We start from the raw sequence: 5,158 nt of genomic DNA on the forward strand, positions 1-5,158 counted from the left end.
GTTCCACAGACATTAAAAAATTGTGCCTTTTACTTACAAACTCTTATATTCCCTTAAGTTTCAGCTGGTAAGCCAAAACTTCTGGTGCTAAATGATTTAATCATCAGCCCCTTCAGGAATGTTTGTGAAGTATCTCTGTGGGCACGATGAAAACGCTGGGTGCTGTTATGCCACTGAAGGCTCAGGAATGCATGACCAGCATTTTTCAAGGTTTACAACAAGGTTATAATCTTCTTAATTTCAAGATCACTTTAAAAAAGATTAAGTAAGAGGCCTCTTCCTGAAGAGGTATAGTTTTAATGAACTATGCTCAGGTCTGTTTTGCTCTTTCTGCCTATTCCCCCTAGTCTGAGTACTGACACTCTAGTTGGCTTCTTTTAAATGCCCATAACAACCTAGTACCCTCACCTGGTACCCAACCTAGTTCCCTCACCTTCTTGTCCCATTCCACCTACAGACATATTAGCAATTTTCTAACACCAGTGTGACCTTACCATTTCTTTATGAATCTCTGACTTAGCTCACTGATAAAATACTGAAATCCTTTCATCTACCACATAGCCTATCCCAAGCCCTAGTCAGTGTCACCATGCTTACCTTGCCCAGTATGCTCTTGGCTTGCATCTTCAGCAGACCAGAACTTGGGTATTCAAAGGGTCTAACAATATTTCCACCCCTCTGGACCTGATTTATTCATACTACAGAGTTGGAAAACAACTTTTTCAAAAGTCATTTCCCAATAATACTATCTCAGACATTCTAAACCTTAGCCATCATCACAATGGGAATGTTGCAGTTATTGATGATGGTTTGATTAATATACCACGCTGTGCCTATCATTATATCTCTAGTGTATTGAACAAGCTTATCACTTTCAAATACCAACAACTATGTGTGTGTGTTTGTATACATACATACTGAATAAAATAATGAGTTCAATGGCTTAATTTTAGCAGCTTGTGGTGGTATGAATCCTTAATTCCATCACAGCACTTTTGGGACAAAGGCAGTAAAATATTGGTAAATTCAAGAACAACCTTGTCTCCTCCCATGACCCTTCCCCAGTCCCCTGATAGGGGAGGACCTCTTCCCCTTCCATCTTACCCTATCTTATCAGGTCTCGTCAGGACTGATTTTCATAGTCTTCCTCTGTGGCCTGGTAAGGCTGCCCCTTCTCAGGGGAAGGTTATCAAAGAACCAGCCACAGAGTTAATGTCAGAGACAGTCCCTGTTCCCCTTGCTAGGAAGCCCATTTGGAGCTGCCACAGGCTACATCTGTGCAGGAGTTCTAGGTTATCTCCATGAATGATCCTTGGTTGGAGTATGAGTCTCAGAGACGAAAAGGAGGATGGGATTAAGAGGCAGCTACAGCTGGGATACAAAGTGAAAAAAACTTTAATAAACAAAAAAATTATATTATGAAAATCATGGTCCCAGGTGGCAGGGCTGTCCACTCATAGCAGCCTACTCCTCTTCACCCTTGAGTCTCCAGTTCCATCTCTCTTCATAACACTCAAGACACTTCTTTCCTTCCCATCTGACCACTATCTACTCACACATTGTAGTGGTTCCTGCTCCAGGCTGGCCATGCACTGTCAGGCCCCTGGGTAACATCCTCCATCAGTGCTGTGTGGTGTGGCAGCAAGTGTGTTTATATGGCCCACCTGTGCCATGTGCTGGAGGGCAGGTCTATGAGTGGCATGGTGGAACATTGATCTCTGTCTGTCTTCTTCCTCCCATGTTATGCTACCTGGATTTGATTTGATTTGATTTGATTTTTATAAGTCCTAGGTATAAGACAGCTTTGGCCACCAAGCCAGACATTAAACTAGGATGAACAATGGATTTCCATCTGCTCTGCCCTTGACCAATATAAGAACAGCACCAACAATGTGTCTCTTTGCCCATTGTCAAAGGGGTAAACATGTAATTCTTATAAAGACGCACAGACACGCACATACAAAACCACACATGCACGGTATTATGAAGTTGTGCTTAATTTCAAATGAGTCACAATCCAAAATTCTCTGGAAACCACATAAAACCTAACTTCATTTTTGGTCAAATTAACTTTAAGATTATATCTTATATTCAAAATGAAATGATTGATGCTTTATTCTAAGTGTGCAAAATTCTTCAAATGCCTCAGAAACTCATATAGCAAGGGTCAATGGCATACTTTCACAATTACATTTTTTTCTCTATTCATATAAAGCTACTGCTGGCATAAAAACACTGGAACCAACAACGGAGACCATGGTTTTGTTTCTAATTATAGTTTTCTAAAGGTTTTGTGTGGTCTTCATTATCTCATTTATTTCCAGGTTTTACTACTTAATATTGTCTAAAATCCCAGACTATCAAGGAAACCATAAGATTGGAAGTGCCTTCTCTCATGTTGCTTATATATATGTGTTATTTATTTCTTCACACTGTAGATGCCACATCAGTAAGATGGAGATAAAATGACTACTTAATCTTTAACTGGACAATTAATTTTTTTTTTAAAAAAAGAAAAAAACTGTGAACAACAATGGCTCTTTTATTCTGATAAGTACGTATATGGATACAAAGATGCCAATCAAGATCACACTAGAGAGCTGATAGACAGAAGGACCTTTAAAAAGCACAGGAAGGAGGACATGTGATTTGTGTCATTTTCAGGCTGAGGTTCCCTAACATGTGGTTTGTCTAAAGAAAATAACGGTGACACCAAAACTGTAACCTAAGCTCTTCCACATACATCACAGGTTTTCTCTGAGGTCCCATCATGCTGTGGAAAGCTGAGTCACAACCCTATTTCTCCGAAAAAAAAAAAAAATGAAACCAACAACTAACTTCCTCCAGGTAGTTAAGTGAGGTGCCCCTTTGAGTGTAAAATATATGATAGAAAAAAAAGATTCTTTCTTTTAAAAAAACAAGGAAGGGAGAACTTAAAATGAACTTAAACATTCTTGTTCAATGCATTCTTTCAAAGCCTGGAGTGAGAATTTGAGAGTTTGCATTTATAAAGAAGGTGAATTTGAGAACAGCATATTTTATATCAACCTTCCAAAAATTTCTCTCTTAGTGCTAAATTCAATGTTAACATTGACAAATCCGGTGTGTTGGTTCTATTTGCAATACACACACACATACATGCCCACTAAAACAAACAAACAAACAAAAAAACCCCACATATATCTTGTTGTAGAAATGCATTGTATACAATTCAAAATAATGAATGAATAAAGCCTCTGTTGGAATAAAATTAAACCACTGACATTTGGCACAGGCAGCTAGCTAATTTTTAGTCTTAGGTGTCACTCAAAATTAAATTCTTTGGCTTAGGTCTCTTTGCAAATAAAGATATAACTCTCTAAGTATAATGACTTCATTCCATTTAATTGATACTTACACAAATAAATCATTTCATTATTGCCAAGTAAAAGAGCAATAGCATTACTTGGGAGTCTACAATATGAAATTTAAGCTCATTTTTCAGAGATGAAACTCTGGTTCCTTCACTTGTTGACTGATGGCTTGAATGAGTAGTACAGACTTTTCCTATGTCAGTTTTCTTATATGCAAAATGGATGTCGTTGATCTAGAACTGTAGGTTTAAATACAAAGCATGTATATTATTAATGAACTTTGGTTATTATTTTATCATAAAGTTTGGGTCCTTAAATATTTATTAAAAACTCAACATAGCCAGTGTTCATTTAATGATTATATTACTGTTCATGAGCTATGTACCTACCACCCCTTATGTAAGACAGGACATAAGCTAGTTGGATGACGATTTCTAATTTCACATTGACTGACATGGGACTATACACTCATCAGATTTGATTTCTCTCAATTGGTTGTTCTAGCACATTCAAAACGTACAGGGTTGTTCAGGGTAACCATAAGACCGACCCAGGGATACTGCTTTTGTAAATGATTCCTTGCCTACGCATCTGAAATGTAGCGCCTGGAATTATTCATAATCTCAGTGTTTAGTATTCCTCTAGTGAAGTCATGGCTATGGATATGATAGAGAAGGCACATAAGCAAGACATGTAACCTACAGATTTTATGTGTTGAGAGTCTAACCTATGCATGCTGAGGAAAACACTTTATTGGTACAATTGCTCTCTTTGCCCCCCCCCACTCACAAGCGCGCGCACACACACACACACACACACACACACACACACACACTTTCCTCTTTTGAATCTGTGGAGCTCTACTCCTAACATCTTTATAGAACTGCCAACTAAGATCATAGTGTGACAGGACTATGGGAGAGGAAGTGGGACCTGACTTCTTGTGTCCTCTGCCTATTCCCAACCAGAACAGAAGCATCCTTTTGCACCCTTTTCCCCCTGGAGAAATGGAAAGCAGGCTAGGCACAGGAACCAGATCCTGATTTTTTTTTTTTTCTGATGCAATGGCTTCAGTATGCCTGCTGAACATTTGAAGTTGGGGTCGATTTAAAATGGAGAGTTATGCAAGTTATTTTTCTTCCTCAGCAACAGCAATACAAGAGCTTTGCTGTTTCTGTTATTGTTGGGGGGAGGTGGCAGTTACATTTGATTAATGCAGGGGAGTGGATAATAAAGCTTTGGGCATTTAAGCTCCTTCCCTAAAAACAACAAAAATTGATTCAGCCCATCATTATCACTAAAGTGCTAAGTTTTGAGATAATAAATTATTTCATTCTCAACAGCATTCAACTTCTAATCGAGTCTGAAGTGGATGAGACTGTCAGATTCAAAGATTTGGATAAAAGATGCTTCACACCGCTGTGATGAGGATAGTGAAAAGCACTTAAAATAAATGATCTGCCTAAGGGACTCGCATTTATGATTGATTATTGATCTCTAGAAGGACGTTATACTGGGAGAAAAGTTTCTATATTAAACCTTATGTTCTGGAATACAGCCTAAAGCATCTTTCCAAAAACTCAAACACTGCAGCACTGTTTTCCAGACACACTTCTAAGAGAGTCAGGGTGAGTGTTTTAAAGCCCCATGTGTCTGTACTGTTTCTTTGATGAGTCCTTCTCAGTTAGGTCTTGTTTTCTTGTTTTTCCATTCCTGGGTATACTGAAGTCCTGATATTCAGGCCTGGTCTGTTGTTTGTTTGTTTGTTTGTTTGTTTGTTTGTTTGTTTGTTTTTACACTCTTAG

At 38.3% G+C, this 5,158-nt stretch overlaps 1 non-coding gene across 1 annotated transcript; it reads right to left on the reverse strand.

The window, feature by feature from the left end:
* Positions 1-1,778: 1,778 nt before the first annotated feature.
* On the reverse strand, positions 1,779-1,919 carry LOC129667547 (small nucleolar RNA SNORA48). Its single transcript, XR_008718753.1, has one exon. It is a non-coding gene; the product is annotated as a small nucleolar RNA SNORA48 (small nucleolar RNA).
* Positions 1,920-5,158: the final 3,239 nt, after the last annotated feature.

Source organism: Psammomys obesus, unplaced genomic scaffold (assembly GCF_907164565.1).
Source record: "Psammomys obesus unplaced genomic scaffold, mPsaObe1.curated_primary_1811, whole genome shotgun sequence".
Classification (NCBI taxonomy): Eukaryota; Metazoa; Chordata; class Mammalia; order Rodentia; family Muridae; genus Psammomys; species Psammomys obesus.